The sequence below is a fragment of the Lagenorhynchus albirostris genome, chromosome 1 (assembly GCF_949774975.1).
Source record: "Lagenorhynchus albirostris chromosome 1, mLagAlb1.1, whole genome shotgun sequence".
In the NCBI taxonomy this organism is placed as follows: domain Eukaryota; kingdom Metazoa; phylum Chordata; class Mammalia; order Artiodactyla; family Delphinidae; genus Lagenorhynchus; species Lagenorhynchus albirostris.
Genome location: NC_083095.1, coordinates 63007838 through 63033856, shown reverse-complemented (window position 1 = coordinate 63033856; position 26019 = coordinate 63007838). Strand labels below are relative to the sequence as shown.

The following is a 26019-nucleotide window of genomic DNA, read 5'->3' as shown; positions in this document are numbered from 1 at the left end:
CAGTGTAATATTGATACATCTATAAGAAAAATAAGAAAAGAACACTAGTAGTTTATCTGTTATCTGCCTGTAAGAAGATAAGAATAACTGTCATTGAATACTAGTTAAACATATTTTAGAGACTACCAAAATAAAACACATATACTGAGATAAACAGGAGAAGTATTCTGTTTTCCCCACTGAGTAGTTTGAAGTAACAAAGAACTATGAAATGAGAATGAAATAGACTGCTAAAATTACCGCTGAAATTCCTGAAATTAATGTTTCAAACAAAACTAATGTCCCAGGGGAAAGAAGAAAATGAGAACAATAACAAAGCAAAACAAAAAAGTCAAAACAAAACAAAAGCAAACATGAATCAACTCAAGATTTTGCAACATAAATTTAGGAGCCAAGATAGTCTCTCTCAATTTCCTTCCCATGGTACAGCATGTTACACAAAGCCTGGAAACTACATACTTGCTAATAAAAAATACTGCATCAAAATTAGGTCAATTTGTTTTTTACTCTGTATCTATTTGTAATGAACTAGTTAGCAAATAAAAACTCTTATAAAACATTTTTGTTCACCAATTCACAAAATTTACATAGTGGGGGAAAACCGGGAAAAAAAAAAAAGGTGGATATAAGAGAATAAGAAGGTTCACTTATTTAAAAAGAAGTCTCTCTATAAAACAGTAACACAGAAGAAAGGAAAATATAAAAGGAAGGAAATCCACAAAGAAAGAGATTATGGAAAAACTTCTACCCAATACCTTTCCCCCAAAAATGCCCCAAACCCTTTATGTTTTCTCTTTTTGTGAATGCCTCCAGTACTTTTAGTCAGCATGGCTCCTAATTATGTCACATTAGTTAGTACAACTGTCCCTCGGTATCAGCAAGTGATGGTTCCAGGAACCCATCAGATGCCAAAATTGGAGAATCCCTTATATAAAATGACATAGTATTTGCATATAACCTATGCACATCCTCCCACACACTTTACGTCACCTCTAGATTACTTATAATACCAGACACAATGTAAATGCTATGTAAATAGTTGCCTGGGTGAGGCAAATTCAAGTTCTGCTTTCTGGAATTCTCCAGAATTTTTTTTCCTGAATATTTTTGATCCAAAGTAGGTTGAATCTGAGGATGTGGACCCACCCCTCCAAAATGGAGTGCCAACTGTATCATTCTCTTACAGATACTGGATGCTCTTTGGGAGCAGAAAGCATGCCTTAGCTTCTTTTACCTTTCTAATTTTTTCAAAATTTTAATCTGAGGAAGTGCTTTGCATAGTGCTAAACTGATGGTTGGCACTTAAAAAAAGTTTAAGCATTCAAAAACTTCCCCCATTTTTAGAAATACTTCTGTTTGATTTGTAATGTTTGTAAATTAGTATTTCCTTTAAAAAATCAAATAAACATTTCAACCACAAATTAAGACTGAAATTTCTGAGGTTTTAAAAAAACTTATTCAGGCTTAGGACTGCTTTGAAGACCTTTGGGAATACTAACCTTAAGTAGCAAAACAGTTCTAGACTTCATTTAGTATTCACAAATAAAATTTCAGATGTCTCTAGGATCTTTTTATGAATAAGCTTCAAGAAGCTAATTAATATATTTACTTCCTACTACATCTTTTGAAGACATCTAAGCTCTGTAACAAATCTATAATTAAAAATTACAAAATTCAGAAGGCTAGTTTACCTGACCTTAAATTTCAGACACCTGTACTAAATACTTCCCTAGAAAAGTTATCACATAACCCACGCTAGATGACCAAAAATTCAACAAATTTTGCAATACCATCATTCTTCTTCCTCATCTATAAAAAAAAAAAAAGCCACCATTTAGAACTTTTCCTCAAATGATGGCATTATAATACACTAATCTGTGAAGTGTATCACAAGTAATCTGCTCCTGATAATAAAGCACTGAACAATGCAAATTATTGCCTTAAAATAATCAATAATAATGAGGACTGATCCAACAATACAGTGAATAACACAAAAAACTCTCTCTAATTGCAGAGACACAGAAATGCTGGATAAAAACAAATAATACAAGCTCAAAAAAAAAAAAGGAAGAGGAGAAGGAGTAGAAGTGAAGAAAAGAGAGTAAGTAGGGGGCTTCCCTGGTGGCGCAGTGGTTGAGAGTCCGCCTGCCGATGCAGGGGACACGGGTTCGTGCCCTGGAGCGGCTGGGCCCGTGAGCCAATGCCACTGAGCCTGCGCGTCCAGAGCCTGTGCTCCGCAACGGGAGAGGCCACAACAGTGAGAGGCCTGTGTACCGCAAAAAAAAAAAAAAAAAAAAAAAGAGTAAGTAGGAAAGGAGGAAGTGGGATGGAGGAAGAGGTGTCATGAGGGAGAGGAGGATGGTGAGAATGTGGTATAAAGGCAGGGAGGGGTTGAAGGGGAAATATGTAGGAAAGGAGATGGGAAGGAAGTAAGGATGAGGAGAAGGGAGAATGGGTAAGGGAAAAGAAACACAAAAATGTAGTATTAAAATATAAGCAATATGGAGTCAAGCACAAATAAGGGGGGAAGTAGAAGGGAAAAGTAGGAAGAAAACAGAAAGAAGGTGCAAGAGAAAAGAAGGGCGGTAAAACCACATAAACAGGCTGGAAAATTATAAACAACACATTATCAAGTTCTAAGTAAAGAGGAGGGTATATGAGAAGGGAGAAGAAATTGAGAAAAGGGAGGAAGAGAGGACAAAAGGAAGAAACAGAGAAATAGTAAGTTGGAAGACAGACTGATGCTATTACTCAGAATGTAGCACAGAAAAATAATAAGATGGAAACAGACTGCCTGAGAAGTCCCAAGAACAAAGATAAAATGTAAGCAATATTCAAAGAAATAAGGTCTGAGTACTATCTAAAATTGGTGAAATATGTAAATAAATCTTCAGACTGAAAAAGCACAGTGATTCCCAAGCAGGATGAACACAAATCCACGGTCACATCCTAACTCCAAAAACAAAACGGAAATATTACAACCAAGAAAAGTTACCTACACAGAAATATCAAAACTAACAACAGACTTCTCATCAGCCCAATAGAGGCAAGAAGACAATGCAATTTTATACTGAAAGAACTAAGGGAAAATAATAGTCATCATAAAATTCTTATTCAGCTAAACTACTGTTCAATAAGATGAACATGAAAATAAAGAAAAGGCATTTTCTAACATAGAGTTTAACACTTAAAAACTCTCACTCAGGGGCTTCCCTGGTGGCGCGGTGGTTGGGAGTCCGCCTGCCGATGCGGGGGACGTGGGTTCGTGCCCCGGTCCAGCAGGATCCCACATGCCGCAGAGCAGCTGGGCCCGTGAGCCATGGCCGCTGAGCCTGCATGTCCGGAGCCTGTGCTCCGCAATGGGAGAGGCCACAACAGTGAGAGGCCCACACACGCAGAAGAAAAAAATAAAAAATTAAAAAATTAAAAAAACTCTCACTCAAAGAATTACAAAAGATAGATTTCTGAACGAATAGAAATAAACTCACATGGAAGAGTGAGAAGCAAGAAGCCAAGATGAGCTAAGAAACTGGAAAATGTGTGGGTAGATCTCAATGAGCACTGACTGTTAACAAAAGTACTAATGCAAAAGGTTACTAACAAGGAGGAAGTAAAATAATAGGCAATAATGTGAAAGATGAAACAAATGCTGGAGAAAGTATTTTAAGATCTTATTTTATTTAAGAGGACAGTAGAAACAGTGATGAACTCTAGACTTCAATATTAGTATGCTATTGAAGTTTTCTGAGTTACCAATAAGAGAATAACAACAATGCATAACTTCTAATCATTAGAAGGGAAAAAGAATATAGAGAAGCTTATCAATCTAACAGACATGAGTAAAGAAAAGCACCCCAAAAAAGTGAACAAGATGACGGAAATCAATATAAATATACAAGTAATTACAAAAAAGTTAATGGATTAAATGCCACAGTTAAGAGAGAGCTGTAATCATACTGGATTTAAAAACACACACAAAAGTCAAGCTACAAAGTATTTACTAAGAAAAGTATTTTTAACCCAAATACTAACCAAAAATACCAACAGTGATTGCTCAAAAAGAGACAAAAAGTAAACATTAAGGCAAGAATTAATACAATTAAAGAGTTCAATGTATTTTGACAAAAGGCTCTATTTACCAGAAAGCTTTCATTTCAATTTTGTATGAAGAGATATAAACAGCAAAAGCTGATAGATTTCTAAGGAAAAGCAAACCCATTTATAGTGTGGTAGCTTTTAACACGTCTGTCTCATATTTAACAGAAGTTAAGTAGTAAGTATACACAAGATTTGAACAACAAAATGAGCACTTTACCTGTAAAACTCTAAATTCAAGAGACTATAAGTCTTCCCATGTAAAAGTAGGGTATTTATAAAAACGGAACTATTAGGGGCTTCCCTGGTGGTCCAGTGGGTTAACACTCTGCACTCCCAAAGCAGGGAGGCCGGGTTCAATCCCTGCTCAGGGACCTAGGTCCCGCGTGCCGCAACTAATAGCTCACATGGCGCAACTAAAAAAGCCCACATGCCACAACTAAAAAGAGCCCACATGCAGCAAGGAAGATCCTGCACACAGAAACAAAGATCCTGAATGCTACAACTAAGACCCGGCACAGCCAAATAAAAAAGTAAATAAATAAATAAGTAAATATTAAAAACAAGAAAAGTTTAAAAACTGAATTACTAAGGACACTAAATAGAAAACGAACCAAGAATAACTTAGCACATACCATGCTCTCTGACGAAAACAAACTAAAATTAAGAATTAACAACTAGGGAATTCCCTGCTGGCACAGTGGTTAAGAATCCGCCTGCACGAGGAGGAGCTTCAACATGGCGGAAGACTAAGACGCGGAGATCACCTTCCTCGCCACAAATACATCAGAAATACATCTACATGTGTAACAGCTCCTACAGAACACCTACTGAACACTCACAGAAGACCTCAGACTTCCCAAAACGCAAGAAATTCCCCAAGTACCTGGGTAGGGCAAAAGAAAAAACAGAGACAAATGAATAGGGACACGACCTACATCTCTGGAAGGGAGCTGTGAAGGAAGGTTTCCACACATTAGGAAAGCCCTTCGCGAGCGGAGACGGCGGGTGGCGGAGGGGGGAAGCTTCGGAGCCGCGGAGGAGAGCACAGCAACAGGGGTGCGGAGGGCAAAGTGGAGAGATTACTGCACAGTCAATCAGTGTCGACCAGCACTCACCAGCCCGAGAGGCTCGTCTGCTCACCCGCCTGGGCGGGCGGGGGCTGGGAGCTGAGGCTCGGGCTTCGGAGGTTGGATCCCAGGGAGACGACAGGGGTTGGCTGCATAAACATAGCCTGAAGGGGGCTAGTGCACCACAGCTAGCTGGGATGGAGTCCGGGGAAAGGTCTGGAGCTGTCGAAGAGGCGAGACACTTTTTCTTGCCTCTTTGTTTCCTGGTCCGCGAGGAGAGGGGATTAAGAGCACCACTTAAAGGAGCTCCAGGGACGGGCGCGAGCTGCGGCTATCAGTGCAGACCCCAGAGACAGGTATGAGACACTGAGGCTGCTGCTGCAGCCACCAAGAAGCCTGTGTGCGAGCACAGGTCACTATCCACACCTCCCCTCCCGGGAGCCTGTGCAGCCCGCCACTGCCAGGGTCCTGTGTTCCAGGGACAACTTCCCCAGGAGAACACACGGCGTACCTCATACTGCTGCAACGTCATGCTGGCCTCTGCCGCCGCAGGCCCGCCCCGCACTCCATACCCCTCCCTCCCCGCGGCCTGAGTGAGCCAGAGTCCCTGAATCAGTGGCTCCTTTAACCCTATCCTGTCTGAGCGAAGAACAGACGCCCTCAGGCAACCTACACGCAGAGGTGGGGCCAAATCCAAAGCTGAACCCCAGGAGCTGTGCAAACAAAGAAGAGAAAGGGAAATCTCTCCCAGCAACCTCAGGAGCAGCGGATTAAATCTCAACAGTCAAGTTGATGTACCCTGCATCTGTGGAATACCTGAATAGACAACGAATCATCCCAAATTCAGGAGGTGGACTTTGGGAGGAACGAAATATATTTTTTTTTCCGTTTCTCTCTTTTTGTGAGGGTGTATGTGTATCCTCCTGTGTGTGATTTTATCTGTTTAGCTTTGCTTTTACCATTTGTCCTAGGGTTCTGTCTGTCCGTTGTTTTTCATTTTTTGGTGTTTTTGTTTAATATAGTGTTTAGTGCTTCTTATCATTGGTGGATTTGTTTTCTGGTTTGGTCACTCTCTTCTTTTGTTCCTTTTCTTAATTTTTATTACTTACAAAAAATTTCTTTTTAAGAATTATTTTTTATTTTAGTAACTTTTATTTTATCTTCTTCATTCTTTCTTTTTTTTCTCCGTTTTATTCTGAGCCGTGCGGATGACAGGCTCTTGGTGCTCCAGCCAGGCATCAGGGCTGTGCCTCTGAGGTGGGAGACCCAAATTCAGGACACTGGTCCACAAGAGACCTCCCAGGTCCACATAATATCAAAGGCAAAAATCTCCCAGAGATCTCCATCTCAATGCCAAGACCCACCTCCACACAACGACCACCAAGGTGTAGTGCTGGACACCCCATGCCAAACAACTAGCAAGACAGGAACAGAACCCCACCCATTAGCACAGATGCTGCCTAAAATCATAAGGCCACAGACACCACAAAACACACCAACAGACGTGGACCTGCCCACCAGAAACAAAAGATCCAGCCTCATCCACTAGAACACAGGCACTAGTCCCCTCCACCAGGAAGCCTACACAACTCACTAAACCAACCTTAGCCACTGCGGACAGACACCAAAAACAACAAGAACTACGAACCTGCAGCCTGCGAAAAGGAGACCCCAAACACAGCAAGTTAAGCAAAATGAGAAGACACAGAAACACACAGCAGATGAAGGAGCAAGGTAAAAACCCACCAGACCTAACAAATGAAGAGGAAATAGGCAGTCTACGTGAAAAACAATTCTGAGTAATGACAGTAAACATGATCCAAAATCTTGGAAACAGAATGGAGAATATACAAGAAACATTTAACAAGGAACTAGAAGAACTAAAGAGCAAACAAACAATGGTGAACAACACAATAAATGAAAATAAAAATTCTCTAGAAGGAATCAATAGCAGAATAACTGAGGCAGAAGAATGGACAAGTGACCTGGAAGATAAAATAGTGGAACTAACTACTGCAGAGCAGAATAAAGAAAAAAGAATGAAAAGAACTGAGGACAGTCTCAGAGACCTCTGGGTCAACATTAAAAACACCAACATTCAAATTATAGGGATCCCAGAAGAAGAAGATAAAAAGAAAGGGACTGAGAAAATACTTGAAGAGATTATAATTGAAAACTTCCCTAATATGGGAAAGGAAATAGTTAATCACGTCCAGGCAGCACACAGTCCCACACAGGATAAATCCAAAGAGAAACACACCACGACACATATTAATCAAAGTATCAAAAATTAAATACAAAAAAAAATATTAAAAGCAGCAAGGGAAAAACAACAAATAACATACAAGGGAATCCTCATAAGGTTAACAGCTGATCTTTCAGCATTAACTCTGCAAGCCAGAAGGGAGTGGCAGGACATATTTAAAGTGATGAAGGGGAAAAACCTACAACCAAGATTACTCTACCCAGCAAGGATCTCATTCAGATTTGATGGAGAAATTAAAAGCTTTTCTGACAAGCAAAAACTAAGAGAATTCAGCACCACCAAACCAGCTTAACAACAAATGCTAAAGGAACTTCTCTAGGCAGTAAACATGAGAGAAGGAAAACACCTACAATAACAAACACAAAACAATTAAGAATATGGTAATAGGAACATATATATCAATAATTACCTTAAACGTAAATGGATTAACTGCTTCAACCAAAAGACAGAGACTGGATGAATGGATACAAAAACAAGACCCGTATATATGCTGTCTACAAGAGACCCACTTCAGCCCTAGCAACACATACAGACTGAAAGTGAGGCGATGGAAAAAAGATATTCCATGCAAATGGAAATCAAAAGAAAGGTGGAGTAGCAATTCTCATTATCAGACAAAACAGACTTTAAAACAAAGACTATTATAAAAGACAAAGAAGGACACTACACAATGATCAAGGGATCAATCCAAGAAGAAGATACAATTGTAAATATGTATGAACCCAACATAGGAGGCACCTCAATACATAAGGCAAATACTAACAGCCATAAAAGGGGAAATTGACAGTAACACAATCACAGTAGGGGACTTTAACACCCCACTTTCACCAATGGACAGATCATCCAAAATGAAAATAAGGAAACACAAGCTTTAAATGATACATTAAACAAGATGGACTTAATTGATATTTATAAGACATTCCATACAAAACAACAGAATACACTTTCAAGTGCTCATGGAACATTCTCCAGGATACATTATAGCTTGGGTCACAAATCAAGCCTTGGTAAATTTAAGAAAATTGAAAATGTATCAAGTATCTTTTCCAACCACAATGCTATGAGACTAGATATCAATTACAGAAAAAATCGGTAAAAAATATAAACACATGGAGGCTAAACAATACACTACTTAATACCCAAGAGATCACTGAAGAAATCAAAGAGGAACTCAAAAAATACCTAGAAACAAATGACAATGAAAACATGACGACCGAAAACCTATGGGATGCAGCCAGAGCAGTTCTAAGAGGGAAGTTTATAGCAGTACAATCCTACCTCAGGAAACAAGAAACATCTCAAATAAACAACCTAACATTACACCTAAAGCAATTAGAGAAAGAAGACCAAAAACACCCCAAAGTTAGCAGAAGGAAAGAAATCATAAAGATCAGATCACAAATAAATGAAAAAGAAATGAAGGAAACAATAGCAAAGATCAATAAAACTAAAAGCTGGTTCTTTGAGAAGATAAACAAAATTGATAAACCATTAGCCAGACTCATCAAGAAAAAAAGGGAGAAGACACAAATCAATAGAATTAGAAATGAAAAAGGAGAAGTAACAACTGACACTGCAGAAATACAAAGGATCATCAGAGATTACTACAAGCAACTATATGCCAATAAAATGGACAACCTGGAAGGAATGGACAAACTCTCAGAAATGCACAACCTTCCGAGACTGAACCAGGAAGAAATGGAAAATATGAACAGACCAATCACCAGCACTGAAATTGAAACTGGGATTAAAAATCTTCCAACAAACAAAAGCCCAGGACAAGATGGCTTCACAGGCAAATTCTATCAAACATTTAGAGAAGAGCTAACACCTAGCCTTCTCAAAGTCTTCCAAAATACAGCAGAGGGAGGAACACTCCCAAACTCATTCTACGAGCCCACCATCACCCTGATACGAAACCAGACAAAGATATCACAAAGAAAGAAAACTACAGGCCAACAGCACGGATGAACATAGATGCAAAAATCCTCAACAAAATACTAGCAAACAGTATTCGACAGCAAGTTAAAAGGATCATACACCATGAGCAAGTGGGATTTATCCCAGGAATGCAAGGATTCTTCAATATACACAAATCAATCAATCAATGTGATACACAATATTAACAAACTGAAGGAGAAAAGCCATATGATCATCTCAATAGATGCAGAGAAAGCTTTCGACACAATTCAACACCCATTTGTAGTTATAGAGGGAACTTTCCTCAACATAATAAAGGCCATATACAACAAAGCCACAGCCAGCATCGTCCTCAATGGTGAAAAACTGAAACCATTTCCACTAAGATCAGGAACAAGACAAGGTTGCCCACTCTCACCACTACTATTTAACACAGATTTGGAAGTTTTAGCCACAGCAATCAGAGAAGAAAAAGAAATAAAAGGAATCCAAATCGGAAAAGAAGAAGTAAAGCTGTCACTGTTTGCAGATGACATGATACTATACATAGAGAATCCTAAAGATGCTACCATAAAACTACTAGAGCTAATCAATGAATCTGGTAAAGTAGGATACAAAATTAACGTGCAGAAATCTCTTGCATTCCTATACACTAATGATCAAAAATCTGAGAGAGAAATTAAGGAAACACTCCCATGTACCACTGCAACAAAAAGAATCAAATACCTAGCAATAAACCTACCTACGGAGACAAAAGACCTGTATGCGGTAAACTATAAGACACTGATGAAAGAAATTAAAGATGATACAAATAGATGGAGAAATATACCATGTTCTTGGATTGGAGGAATAAACATTTTGAAAATGACTATATACCCAAAGCAGTCTACAGATTCAGTGCAATCCCTATCAAACTACCAATGGCATTTTTCAAGAACTAGAACAAAAAATTTCACAATTTGAATGGAAACACAGAACACCCTGAATAGCCAAAGCAATCTTGAGAAAGAAAAATGGAGCTAGAGGAATTAGGCTCCCGGACTTCAGACTATACTACAAAGCTACAGTAAGCCAGACAGTATGGTATTGCCACAAAAACAGAAATTTAGATCAATGGAACAGGACAGAAAGCCCAGAGATAAACCCATGCGCATATGGTCACCTTATCTTTGATAAAGCAGGTGACAATATACAATGGAGAAAGGCAGCCTCTTCAATAAGTGGTGCTGGGAAAACTGGACAGCTACATGTAAAAGAATGAAATCAGAACACTCCCTAACACCATACACAAAAATAAACTCAAAATGAACTAAAGACCTAAATGTAAGGCCAGACACTTTCAAAGTCTTAGAGGAAAACATAGGAAGAACACTATTTGACATAAATCACAGCAAGATCCCTTTTGACCCACTCTTAAAGAAATGGAAATGAAAACAAAAATAAACAAATGGGACCTAATGAAACTTAAAAGCTTTTGCACAGCAAAGGAAAACATAAACAAGATGAAGAAACAACCCTCAGAATGGGAGAAAATAGTTGCAAATGAAGCAACTGACAAAGGATTCATCTCCAAAATATACAAGCAGCTCATGCAGCTCAATATCAAAAAACAAACGACCCACTCCAAAAATAGGCAAAAGACCTAAAAAGATATTTCTCCAAAGAAGATATACAGATTGCCAACAAACATATAAAAGGATGCTTAACATCAGTGAGCAGTAGAGAAATGCAAATCAAAACTACAATGCGGTATCACCTCACACCACTCAGAATGGCCATCATCCAAAAGTCTACAAACAATAAATGCTGGAAAAGGTGTGGAGAAAAGGGAACCCTCTTGCACTGTTGCTGGGAATGTAAATTGATACAGCCACTATGGAGAATAGTATGGAGGTTCCTTAAAAAACTAAAACTAGAGCTATCAGATGACCCAGCAATCCCACTAGTGGGCACATACCTTCAGAAAACCATAATTCAAAGAGTCATGTACCACAATGTTCACTGCAGCACTATTTACAATAGTCAGAACATGGAAGCAACCTAAGTGTCCATGACAGATGAATGGATAAAGAACATGTGGCACATTTATACAGTGGAATATTAGCCATAAAAAGAAGCGAAATTGAGTTATCTGTAGTGAGGTGGATGGACCTAGAGTCTGTCATATAGAGTGAAGTAAGTCAGAAAGAGAAAATAAATACCGTATGCTAACACATATATATGGAATCTAAAAAGAAAAAAAAAATGGTTCTAAGAACCTAGGGGCAGGATGAGAATAAAGACGCAGACATAGAGAATGGACTTGAGGACACGGGGAGGGGAAAGGGTAAGCTGGGACGAAGTGAGAGGTTGGCATGGACATATATAAACTAACAAATGTAAAACAGATAGCTAATGGGAAGCATCCACATAGTACAGGGAGATCAGCTCGGTGCTTTGTGACCACCTAAAGGGGTGGGATAGGGAGGATGGGAGGGAGATGCAAGAGGGAGGGGATACAGGGACATATGTATACGTACAGCTGATTCCCTTTGTTATACAGCAGAAACTAACACACCATTGTAAAGCAATTATACTCCAATAAAGATGTTAAAAAAAAGAAGAGAAAAAGGTAGAGGAAACAGATGAAATTAATTTGAATATATTATATTTAACCAATATATCAAAAATATTATTTCAATATATAATAAAAATTATTAGTGACATAAAAAAACCCTTAAACACAAAGTAAAATAAAAATTATTCTCTTGCTTTCAAAGATTCGACATAGGCACAGAGGAAATGAGGAGATACAGTGAAAAAGATAATCTTATAAACAAAGATACAATGTCTGATTTAAGAGCAACATCAATTCTGTTTTATCAAACATACCAGAAGCATAGAGACATAAAGATAAGGCAAACAGCTATAATCACTTATGTTTACTTAATAGTTTACATTTGCATAGATAGCACTTTTACAGTTACACAAACATATCTTATTCATTCTCCATGAATATATATATATATATTTTTTTTTCGATATGCGGGCCTCTCACTGTTGTGGCCTCTCCCGTCGCAGAGCACAGGCTCCGGATGCGCAGGCTCAGAGGCCATGGCTCACGGGCCTAGCTGCTCCGCGGCATGTGGGATCCTCCTGGACCGGGGTACGAACCCGTGTCCCCTGCATCAGCAGGCGGACTCTCAACCACTGCGCCACCAGGGAAGCCCTCCACGAATACATTTTTGAAATAGGTATATTATTTCCACTTTCTGAGGAAATTAAGCCTGAGAGAAGTTAGGTTAACAAGTCCAGGTCACACAAAGCTATTAAACAGTTCCAAATCAGCTTTTCTGATCCCTCAATCAACACCACCATATTAGCTACACTTCAGGCAGTACACCAAAGCATAATATAACCTTGTGGCCAATTTTAATCAAATTCATTCTGAAAGAACGGTATTTTTAAAGAATTATTTGAAAGCTACACAGTCCTGTAGAGGCTGAGATAGATACTCTGAAGTTTTAGGATAGTGAAAATTTTTAGTTTGCTACTTCATGACCTCTTGCCTGAATTTTATTAGTAGCCTCCTACCTAATCTCACACCATTTGAAGGCCACTTTTTATCCATCCTCCACATATTGCTACCAGAATAATTTACCAAACCTGAGTCCAACTACCGGTATCACTCATCAGCTTAAAATACTTAAGGCATTTCCCACTGTAAACAGGATAAGCCTGGGTTCCTTCACATGATATAAAAGTCCTATTTTTCTTCCCTAACTTCCTAATATCTGTCCACTACCCACTACACAGTAAGAAACTAAATTATGATACATCCATACAAATGAATAGGCAGCCACTAAAAATATTCATAAAAGAACATTTTAATAAAACTGAAAAACATTAAGTATAGTTTAAAAAGCAAGTTATAGGTAGGTAATATCAGCGAGTTAGTGGAATAAGGAACTCTGAAAATCTTTTCCTCCATTAAAAACAGCTAAACAAAAGCAAAAACAGTAAAAGTCAACCTTTTCATAGACCTGGAAATTAATCAAAAGCTCGCAACAATCAAGCACATTTTTTCAAGAAAAATGGATGAATCTCAATAAGAACAGTTAGCTCTGTGGCATTTCAAACTTACTGTGTTCCCATTCCCCATCCTCATCTCCATAGCAGCCTTAAAAACCAACAGCCCAGGATCACAGTGAGAAACAGCAGCCTATGGGTCACTGGAGGAGTCAGAACAGAATTGGAGTTCTTTCAAAGCTTCACTCTAAGAGAAATGTCATTATTTGACTTATCTAGCTGCTCCTTCGAAAATCCAGCTTGCAAAGCTTGTCTTTATTTGAGTAACTCAGAACTCACACCGGCAACAGCTTTTCCCCTGGAGACATTTGTGGAAAACAATCAGTGGCAATTATTTAACACCACAGCTGCCTGAGGCAGCAATCACTGATGAGGCAAACAACTAACCAAAAAAAAACTTAAAAGGAAAAATATAGAGAATGTGCTATCCATAGGGAACTTTAAAGAGCTACGACATATTAAGGGGAGTATAGAAAGCCATGAGCTGAGCTGCAAGCATACTAAGGAAAGTCTGGAAAAAGATTTAAACTTTCACCTCTGTCTGACCTTGAGGTTACACAAGAAAGATGTGAAGGCTAAAAAAGTATTGTAAACGGTTTCTTGAATACTGACAGTATGTCCCAATACACACAGAGAGCTCCTTCGCAAAGACTAGGAAACTTACTGACTCCAGGCTTGTAAGGAAGTATCCGTGCAGGCATTAGCTGACCACTAAGTTGAACGAGTAAAGAATGTGGTGGTCACATAGGAGAAAGAAAATACACTGCACATAGTTCAGGAAAGTCATTAAAGAATCACACAGCAACAATAACAACAGAAACAACAAACCCTGGGGGAGAGGGAGAAAGTGGTTTCCAGAGTTGCTGTATTATTTAAAATGTCAGTTTTTCAACAAAATTACAAGACACACAAAGAAATAAGAAAGTATGCCCCTGCCGTGGTGCAACTAAGCCCGTGCACCACAACTGCTGCGCCTGCACTCTACAGCCTGCGAGCCACAACCACTGAGCCCACGTGCCACAACTACTGAAGCCACATACCTAGAGCCTGGGCTCTGCAGAGAGAAGCCACTGCAATGAGAAGTCCATGCACCGCAACAAAGAGGAGCCCCCACTCATCGCAACTAGAGAAAGCCTGCGTGCAGCAATGAAGACCCAAGCAGCCAAAAATAAATAAGTAAATATAAATAAATTAAAAAAAAAAAAAAAGGAAAGTATGCCCCAGCTCTCACGTGGAGGCAGGGAAGTTTGGCCTTTGGGAATGATCACTAAGACTCAGAAAGGAGACCTGGGCCTTGGGCTCCCAGAGAAAAAGAAGAAAAAGAAGGTAGTCAAAGAACCAGAGACTCAATACTAGGTTTTAAATAGTGACAATTACTTCAGAGAGGTTTGTCCCACAAGAGCCATACCACCCTCGAAGAATGTGGTCCAAGAGCAGGCACCCAAAATGCCTCTAGTGAAGAAAAAGAACTGTCATAGCCCTGTGAGGAGCCCCTAGAACCTGAGGCCACGTTACATGCTGGACGGACTGAGCTGTCACCCAGCCGCAGGAAGCAGGCACTTGGTCCATCCAAGTCACTCAGTGGGGAGAAGAGGAAGTCCATGTCCCCTGGCTTGAGGGTGAAGACCTCCCCAGACCCCATGCAGGTCGAGGAGGTAACCACAGCTGGCAAGAAGCTCAAAAAACACAAGAAGGAGAAAAAGGCCCAGGAAGCTACAGCCTTCTCAGCCAGGGACCCTTGGTTCTGAGCGGCCAGGGATGCTTTGTACACTTGCTCAGTTGGGAAAGATGGCATCTGGGAGCAGGCAGCCTCGGGACAGAAACAGAAGTAGGGGAGCCCCAGGGAGCACAACGTGAAGATGAAGCAACATGAAGATGAAGGAGAAAAAGAAAATCCACCAGGAGGGAGATACCCCTCCTGGGACACCCTGAGCTCTCCAGGTCCGGGATGAGCAGCCCTAGGAAAGAAAGTAAAAAGAAGCCAGTCAAAGTTGAAGGTCCAGAATACATCCCAACAGGAGATGGCCCCAAGGCTCCTGTGAAGAAGAAAATGAAGTCCAAGAAAAAAGCAGAACAGGCAGACATTGAGGAGCCAGCTCTGAAGAGGAAGAAGAGGCAGGAGAGCAGAGTAGGAGGAGAACCTTGGGATGAGGAGCACAACACGGACTTGGAGGTGGTGTTGGAAAAGAAAGGCAACAAGGACAACGCACACATAGGCCAGGTGCGGCCTGGTCCTCATCCCTCCAGTGCATCTTCCCTCCCCTAGATGCACACTCGCCTACTGCCAAGCCACAAGATCCTGGTCCCAGAGGCGTTAGGGACTCCAAAGGCCACCAGGCCAGCCTCTGCCACACCTCCAGCAGCAGGGAGCCCGTGGTCTCCAACACTTCATGCCACGACTTTGGCTGAGGGGCTTTCTGGTCCTTCAGAATCCCAGGCTGAGGCTGTCCTCCTCATAACTGCTGCAGGGGGAGAAGAGGACACGTGCTCTGCCTGACCCACGCGTGACCACCTCCTCGCCTCCACTCAGGAGCATTTTTTTTTGCCTTTCGCAGCTTTATATAAATATAATTGACATACAATAATCTGCACATATTTAAGGTGAACAATTTGATGAGTTTTGACATATGTATGCATCCAGGAAACCAGCAACGATTAAGGTAATGAACATACCCATGATTTGCAAAAGTTTCCTTGTGCCCCTTTGTAATCCATCCCTTCCTTCCCCATCCCCAGATAACCACTACTACTCTGTCACTATGAAGTAGCTTGCATTTTCTAGAATTTGTATATAATTGGGATTATAGAATATTTACTCTTTTTTTTTTTTTTTTTGCGGTACGCGGGCCTCTCCCGTTGCAGAGCACAGGCTCCGGACGTGCAGGCTCAGTGGCCATGGGTCACGGGCCCAGCTGCTCCGTGGCATGTGGGATCTTCCCGGACAGGGGCATGAACCCGTGTCCCCTGCATCGGCAGGTGGACCCTCAACCACTGCACCACCAGGGAAGCCCTACTGTGTTTTAAACTGGCTTCTTTCACTTAGCATAACCATTTTGAGATTTATCTATATTGTTGCATGTATCAATAATTTGTTCCTTGTTATCAGCTGTCCAATATTTCTAGCATTGTTTGTTTTGATGTTAAAAACATTTTCAATTCTCAGTTGAATTGCCTAGGCACCTTTGTAACAAATCAACTGACTATGACCAAAACAAAACAAAAGCATGCCCCATGTACAGGAGAAAGATCAGTCAATAGAAACTGTCCCTGAGGAAGAACAAACATTAGATCTACTAGGCAAACACTATCATCTGTTTTAAATATGTTCCAAAAAATAAAGGAAACCATGTCTAAAGAACTAAAGGAAAGTGTGAGAATGGCACCTCACCAAGGAGAGGATATCAATAATGAGGTAGAAATTATGTTTAAAAAAAAGAGTTTAGGGCTTCCCTGGTGGCACAGTGGTTGAGAGTCCACCTGCCGATACAGGGGACATGGGTTCGTGCCCCGGTCTGGGAGGATCCCACATGCCACGGAGCGGCTGGGCCCGTGAGCCATGGCCGCTGAGCCTGCGTGTCCAGAGCCTGTGCTCCGCAACGGGAGAGGCCACAACCGTGAGAGGCCCGCGTACCGCAAAAAAAAAAAAAAGAGTTTAAAAGTACAATACAAAATGAAAAGTTCACTAAAAGCTCAATAGCACATCTGGACTGGCAAAATAAAAAAATTAGCAAACTCAAAAGATTAAGTTAGTTGAGATTATCCAGTCTCATGAACAGAATTTAACAATAATGAAGAAAAATGAACAGAGCCTCAGAGACTTCTGAGTCACCATCAAATGCAGCAATACACATACAACAGGAGACCCAGGAGAGAAAAGAGAGAAAGAGACAGAAAAATTTCAAGAAATAATGGCTGAAATTTTTCCAAGTTTCATGAAAAACATTTATGTGGACATTTAAGAAACTCAATAAATTAGAAGTAGAATAAACTCAGAGACCCGTATCTAAGCACATCATAACAAAACTGTCAAAAGATAACAACAAAAAGAATCTTGAGAGCACCAAGAGAGAAGCAACACATCACTTAACAAGAAAGCCTCACTAAGAAAAATATCTGATTTGTCATCAGAAAACAGGAAGGCCAGAAGTCACTGAGATGACATAGTCAATGAGCTTAAAGAAAACACCTGGCAACCAGGAATTCTATACCCAGCAAAACTGTCCTCAAAAATTAAGGCAAAATTAAGGCATCCCTAGGTACACCAAAACTGAGAGAATTTGTTGCTAACAGGTCTGCCCTATAAAAATTACTAAAGTGAGTCCATCAAGATGAAATGAAAGGATTCTAGATAGTAACTCAAATCCACTGTAAAAAACACTTTGACCTGTAAATGAAAAAACAACATACCAAATATATGGCACCCCACTAAAACAGTGCTTAGAGGTAAATTTATAGCTTTAATAAACACCTTGATGCAGGTCTCAAAATCAATAACCTAATGTTCCACTTTAAAAAACTAGAAAACAAAAAGCAAAAGCATGCGGAAGAAAGGAAATAATAAAGATTAGAATGGAGATAAGTAAAATAGAGAAAAGAAAAACAATACCAAGGAATCAATGAAACCAAAATTAGTTCTTTGAAAAGATAACAACATTGATAAATCTTTGGCTAGACTATCCAATATAAAGAGAGATATGATTCAAATTACTAATCTGGAAAAGAGAACATTACTACCAATCTTACAGTAATAGAAAATATCTTAAGGGGATACTATGAGCATTTGTTGTTAGCAAGTTAGGTAACCTATATGGAATGGACAAATTCAAAGAAAAGACATAAAATGAACTACCAAAACTGACCCAAGAAGAAATAGAAAATCTGAATAGATCTATAAAAAGTAAAAAGAAGGACTGAGTAATAAAGAAAATTGACCTCAAAGAAAAGTCCAGGCCCAAATGGCTTCATAGGTGAATTCTATCAACTCTTCCAAAGAATAAAGAAGAGAACACTTTCAAACTGTATCAGTGAGGCCAGTGTTACCCTCATTCCAAAATCAGACAAAATCATTACAAGAAAAGAAAACTACAGACCCATATTCCTTATGAATAAAGACACAAAAATCCTCAACAGAATACTAGAAAACTGAATATGGCAATATATTAAAAGAATTATACATAATGACCAAGTAGGATTTATCCCAGAATGCAAGGTCAGTTCAACATACAAAAATCAATCAATGCAATACACCATATTAATAAAAAGGTCAAAACCTACGTGATAGTCTCAACAGACACAGAAAAAGTACCTGACGATAGTCAACTTCCCTTAATGATAAAGAAACTCAAAAAGTTAGGAATAAAAAGTAATGTCCTCAAACTGATGAAGGGCATCTATGAAAAACCCACACCTAACTTCATACTGACTGGTAAAAGACCAAAAGTTCTACCCTTAAAAACATGAACAAGACAAGGATGTCTGCTTTTGCCACTTTTATTCAACACTGTACAGGAAGTTCTAGCCAAAGAAATTAGACACGAAAATAAATAAAAACCATATACACTATAAAGTGAGAAGCATTACATCTCTATTCACAAATGGTATGATTTTGTATATAAAAAATTCTAAGGAATACACACACAGAAATCTATACAAGTTAATAAACAAGTTCAGCTAGGTTGAAGAATACAAGATGAATATACAAAATCAATTGCCTTTTTACCCACCACCAATGAATAATTCAAAGTGAAATTAAGGAAACAACTTCATTTACAAAGCATGAAAAGAATAAAATACTTGGGAATAAATCTAACAAAAGAAATGTAAGATTTGTACCCTGAAAACTATAAAACATCAGTGAAAGAGACTAAAGAAGATCTAAACTAACTGAAAGACATTCTATGTTCATAGATAGGAAGACACAATATTGTTAAGATAGCAATATTCTCCCAAATATATCTAAAGATTAAATGCAACCTCTATCAAAATCCCAAGTGGCTCTTTTGTCGAAATTGAAAAGCTGATCCTAAAATTCATAGGAAAACACAGGGGACCCAGAATAATCAAAACAATCTTGAAAAAGAAGAACATCAAAAGGTACCAGCTTCCAGTTATAAAATAAATAAGTCATGGGGAATGTACAGCATGTGTGACTACAGTTAATACTGTATTACATATTTGAGAAGTGCTAAGAATAGATCTTAAAAGTTGTCACCACAAGAAAAGAAAAATGTTGTAATTATGTATCTGGTGACAAACATCAACTATACAAATATCAAATCATGTTGTACACCTGAAACTAACATAATGTTATGTATCAATAATACCATAATACGTCAACTGAAAAAAAGAGAAGAAAAAGAAGAACAAAGCTGGAAAACTGACACTTTCCAGTTTCTAAGCTTACTACAAATTACAGCGATCAAGATAGGGTGGTGCTGCTATAAGGATAAACATACAGATGAGTGGAATAAAGTTGAGAGTCCAGAAATAAACTCTTACACTGATGGTCAAATGATTTTAAACAAGGGTATTAAGACAACTCAACAGGGGAAAAACAGTTTTTTCAACAAATGGTGCTGTGACAACTGAATTATCAATATGCAAAAGAATGAAGCAGGATCACTACCTCATACCATATACAAAAATTAACTCAAAATGGACCAAAGCCCTAATTGTAAAAGCTAAAACTATAAAACTCTTAGAAGAAAACATGATCTTGGACTAGTCAACTGTTTCTTAGATATGACACCAAACTCACAAGAAACAATAAAAAATAAACTGGACTTCATCAAAACTCAGAATTGTTTTGCCTTAAAGGGCACTACAAAAAAAGTGAAAAGACAATCTACAGAATAAGAGAAAATATTTGCAAATTGTATATCTGACAAAAGAAACAATAACCCAATTAAAAATAGGGAAAGGATTTGAATAGACATTTCTCCAAAGGAGGTATACAAATGGTTAATAAGCACACGAAAAGATACTCAACCTCATTAGCCATCAGGGAAATGCAAATCAAAATCAAAATGTGATACCACTACCCATCCACTATGATGACTATACCCAGAAAGACAGACAGTAACAAGTGTTCGGAAATTACAATGCCTTCATACATTGCTGGTGGAATATAAATTATGCAGCTACTTTGGAAATGGTTTGGCAATTCCTCAAAAAGGTAAATATGGAATTAACATATTACCCAGCAATTCAACTCCTACAACAGTATATACCCAAGAATTGAAAACATATGACCACACCAATGTTCATATCATTATTCATAACAGTAAAAAAGTGGAAACAACCCAAATGGCCATCAACTGATAAATAAAATATTGTATACCCATAGTTATTATTAAGCCATAAAAAGAGATGAAATACTGTTACATGCTAAAACAGTGATGAACCTTGAAAACATCATTAAGTGAAAGAAGCCAGACACAAAAACCACATATTTTGTGATTCCATTTATATGAAACATCTAGAGTGGTCAAATACATAGAGATAGAAGTAAATTAATGGTTGCCAGGGTTAGAGAGTAAGGGGAAATGGGGAGTGACTACTAATGGGTGTAGGTTTCTGTTTTACTGATCTATCTCTTTTAGCCAGCCTAATATTCAACTCCTTGACATCCCGATTTGTGAGATCTGCCAGACCCTATCTAACTAAATCTGAAAGCTAGAACTTCTTGGCTAGTCTGAAAAGAATTAATCTGAAAAGAAATAGAATTAATGGAAATCAGACTGAAAAAATATTTTTTTCCTAAATCTAGAAATTGCAAACTGTTATATCACCAATTAGAGATGTTTACTTCAAGCAAATGTACCACCTTCACTTTTACAGAGCCAAAGATTAGCCAGCTCCTAGTATACAACTATTATATAAAATAATGTCTTCTTTGTTTTTTTAATTGAGTAGTCAGACAATAGGAAAGCAATCAAAATACAGTACTACTAATGTTCTGGATTCAGTTCTATACCTCCAAAATAGAAAATAGTTTCTCAATTCATATCCCTAAACTCAAAGGCATCCTTCTGAATACTGAAAATAGTTAAACATATGCATATTTTAAAATGAGTAAGGGGAAGTAAATACTATTACACTAGGAAAAGAAAATATACTTTAAAACAACAGAGGATAAAAGCAGAATGAGTTAGAATGGGAGAAGTTAATTTTAAACACTGTATAGACCATGCTTCTCAAATTATCTATAAAGGGACAGTTTTTTTAAATTTTTTAAATTCCAATTCAACACAAACCAAAGCTTACAATAAATTACTAGAAAATAAAGTGAAAAGCACCTAGAATGGTCTATACTCTATTCAACGAGACAAGTCCTTAATCACACGATTGGATGTCACAGCATTATCAAATTGAGATAAGCTTCTCAACACCTCAATTTCTGCACTTAACATGTTACAGACCTGTAATAAACAGCCGGTAAACTAGCACCAGTCTGCAGGCTACATTTTGAGTAAGAGTAGTACTGACTGGGAAGGAATGATGCAGAGGTTTTGATGTATATAGACTGAGTAGCCTTGATACTGGTACGGGAGGTGAGAAATCTGTTCCTGCAATGAATTCACCAATAAAACATGATTTCAAAAGGTAGAATGATATAGTCAGAGAAGTGGCATAATCTCTACTTCCTAAATTCTCATTAAAACCTGGTTACCAAATCTCATAAATCATCTCCCCACATTATCTCCCACATACTCAATCCTTTCTATTCACCTTGCCATTAAATCGTAATTTCTAGGGTGAGGCCTGATATCTTTATTTTTTAAAAGCTTGGAAGACCACTGCCTTCAACATTCCTGCATTCATAGCTGTGCTCTTATCATTACCTTCCCCCAAACTGCTCTTCTACTTCTATCTACTGAAATTCTAATAATCTTTCAAGGTACACCTCAAACGACCCAGCTTCATGAAGCTTTCTCCAAGGCCTCCCATTTATATATGATCCTCTGTCTTTAACACTCATAACATGTTTCATATTTGACATGACTCTCTTACTATACCATCAACTTCTTTATTCCTTTGCAGTTGCCCAAAACCTAGCAAAGCACTATATATAGTTAGTTATTCAAATGGTTGCTCAGATCTATTATTTTCAGATTTTTAAAGAAATAAACAGAAGCAAAGATGAATACTTATTTTTCTTAAAGACAATTTTCAGATTTTCAAAGAAATAAATGGAAGCAAAGATGAATAATCATTTTTCTTAAAGACAATTTACAAGAAATGGCATGATTACAAGAAGCAGCTTAAGTAACAACCAACTTGCCTCTAGAAGGCCCTAAGGACAACTGATGGGAAAAAAAAAAAAGACTGGGAACCTTGAAGCTACTGATTTGAAAAAATTCAGACAATGACAACAAATTTTTGGTAACACAAATACACCTTTTACTAGCTATGCTACTTTAGTTTGGGGTGGTGAAGCAAAGAATAATTTTGCTAAGCAATGCAATTTAAAGATTTCTTTATGTTTATGCAAAATAAAATACCAGCAATGAATTTCATTTCCTTTCATTCGTTCAATTCTTTACTTTCCCAAAATATAACTTTTAAATAAGTCTCTCTCTAACTTACCCATTTTTAATAGGTTAAAGACTGAAAATAAAGTACAGAATCTAGACCATTATCAAGTTATTCAGAGGTTTGTACTCTATTTTTTAAAAACAAACTTTGCTTGACTTTGAATAGGTCATAATATCTGATTCAATTTTATCATCTTTAAGGTTCCAATTAAAATTTGAATGTTTTAAATTCTTCCATAAATTCTGTGCTTCAAATGCATTTTTTTCATGTAATCTTCCAATAATACCTGAGATGTTACTATTTTAATTTTACAGACAGGCAAAGTATCTATAAAGTGTTAAGTAGATAATACAGCTGAGATCAGAACACAGATATTATGACTTTCCCCACTATATCACCCTGCTTACGAGCCATTTAATACTCAAGTTTCCGTGGGGATCAATTACTATTTGCCACACTGGTCTGTTGAAAAAATTAAGTCAGGTAACACATGTGAAATGCTTGGTCCAGAACCTGTCACATATAAATGTTCAAAAATATTAACTCTTATTTCCAATATATGACAGCTGCTTCTATAAAAATGTTTATTCTTTAAAAACTTCCCAAAGATAATGAAGAGATGGAACCATTATTTATTAAGTAATTATTAGAATGCTAACAATTCCTGAGAATCATAATGTTCAACTAAAGGAATATACCTAAATTCTAAAATCAACCCCCAAATAATATTTAGATTAGTTCAAATTTTTCACTATTCTAAACAACACTGCAGTGATCCTACACACTCATCCACTTACTTCCTTAGAAAAAATACTAAGAGGGACTTCCCTGGTGGCGCAGTGGTTAAGAATCTGCCTGCCAATGCAGGGGACACAGGTTCGAGCCCTGGTCCAGCGAGATCCCACATGCCGCAGAGCAACTAAGCCCACGTGCCACAACTACTAAGCCTGCACTCCAGAGCCTGCAAGCTACAACTACTGAGCCCACACACCCAGAGCCCATGCTCTGCAACAAGAGAAGCCACCGCAATGAGAAACCTGTGGACTGCAACGAAGAGTAATCCCCGCTCACCACAACTAGAGAAAGGCTGCACAAAGACCCAACGCAGCCAAAAATAAAATAAATAAATTTATCAAAAAAAAAAAGAGGGGCTTCCCTGGTGGCGCAGTGGTTGGGAGTCCGCCTGCTGATGCGGGGGACGCGGGTTCGTGCCCCGGTCCGGGAGGATCCCATATGCCGCGGAGCGGCTGGGCCCGTGGGCCATGGCCTCTGGGCCTGCGCGTCCGGAGCCTGTGCTCTGCAACGGGAGAGGCCACAGCGGTGAGAGGCCCACGTACCGCAAAAAAAAAAAAAAAAGAAAAGAAAAAATATTAAGAAATGGAAGTGCTAGTTTCAAAGCATATACATATGTACATTTAAATTTCTGACAGTTAACAAACTGCCCTCTAATTTAGATTCAGCCAGTAATGTATGAGAGAATCTCTTTCCATATTTCATAAATTTTTAACAGTCCATAAATTAAGGAAATTAACTTCTTTAAACGTTGCAAGTGTTTCTTGCAACGTTTGTTCTGTTCGTCTTTTCTCTCTGTTAATGATGGGTTTTACTATTAGAAATTTAAAATGTTTTATAAAGGCAAATTTACCAATCATTTTCATGACAATTTCTAACTTTGCTGTGAGTTTTAAGAGTTGTCTTCCTTATCCCAATATTTCAAATATATTTGCTTAATTTGCCTTCCATTTTATACTGAAGAATCAAAATAATGTAGAACAAATTCTGTTATAAGATATAAAGTAGTGATCTATAAATGTTTTTATCCAAATGAACATTCTTTCCTCCTAATCTTTATCTAAACCACCATTTAAGGAAGTGGTCACATGTGCTCCTTCTGCAGCAAACAGAAGTCATCCCTTTTAAATTTAACATCCTTTTTAAATGTACCTATTCTTTTTTGTTTTTTTTGCGGGGGGGCCCACACTGCACAGCATGCGGGATCCTAGTTCCCTGACCAGGGATCGAACCTGCGTCCCCTGCATTGGAAGCACAGAGTCTTAACCACTGGACCACCAAGGAAGTCCCTAAATGTACCTATTCTTGACCATAAAAAAGATGTGCAAATCTTTCTTAGAGAAAAATATAAATTTTTTTATTTACAACCTTTAAGGAAAGCCTAATTAAATAAATGGAGACCCCTTGGGATAGGAAGAATACAGCTGATCCTTGAACAAGACAGGTCTGAACTGCACGAATCCACTTATACATGAATTTTTTTCAATAGTAAATACTACAGCACTACACAATCCACAGTTGGTTGAATCTGTGGAGGCAGAAGCAGCGATATGGACGGCCGACTATAAGTTACATGTTGATTTTCAACTGTGTGGAGGGTTGGTGCCCCAACACCCACGCTGTTCTAGGGTCAACTGTAGATATACTATAGACGTCAATCTCCTTTAAATTAAACCTATAGATTCAAGGCAATACAATTTTTAAAATCCTAACAATATTATACACAGAATTTAACAAGCTGATTCTCAAATTCATATGGAAAAGCAAAAGTACAAAATACAAATAGATTTATATTAGCCTCCTGTGGCTGCTGTGACACATTAGAGCCACAAACTCAGTATTCTGTTCCATCTCCACATCTCCTTCTCCTCTGTGTCTGTCTACAAGTCAGTTTATTCTGTTAGATTGGGGGGGGAGTGGGTGGTATATACTTCAAAGATGACATGCTGTTGTGCTCACTAGACATAAGTTTTTAAAAAATTAGATGTTATATAAGGGTCATGAAGATTTCTTTCAGTAATGGTGAAGATTATCTCATAACCTCTGCCATAATGCCATAAACATTTTTCATGTAATGTCCCATTTTTTTGTTTTTCTTTGTTCTTCTGTTTCACATAGGACAGATTTTAGATTCTGAGCCAGTTTTTTTGCACAGGTCCTTCAGGTAACCCAAGGATTCTTTCTGATCAGAATACTGACTTTAAACGTTTTTTCTACCATTCTTAATTGAAAGGAAGTTACTCACAGAAGAGCAACTTCACTCTCCTCATA

At 38.3% G+C, this 26019-nt stretch overlaps 1 protein-coding gene and 1 pseudogene across 2 annotated transcripts in view; one reads left to right on the top strand and one right to left on the bottom strand.

The window, feature by feature from the left end:
- Nucleotides 1-26019, bottom strand: part of RALGAPA1 (Ral GTPase activating protein catalytic subunit alpha 1) — a 220947-nt gene that overhangs the window by 177788 nt on the left and 17140 nt on the right. The gene's annotated exons all lie outside the window — the stretch shown is intronic.
- Nucleotides 14650-15685, top strand: LOC132528460 (lysine-rich nucleolar protein 1-like; annotated as a pseudogene).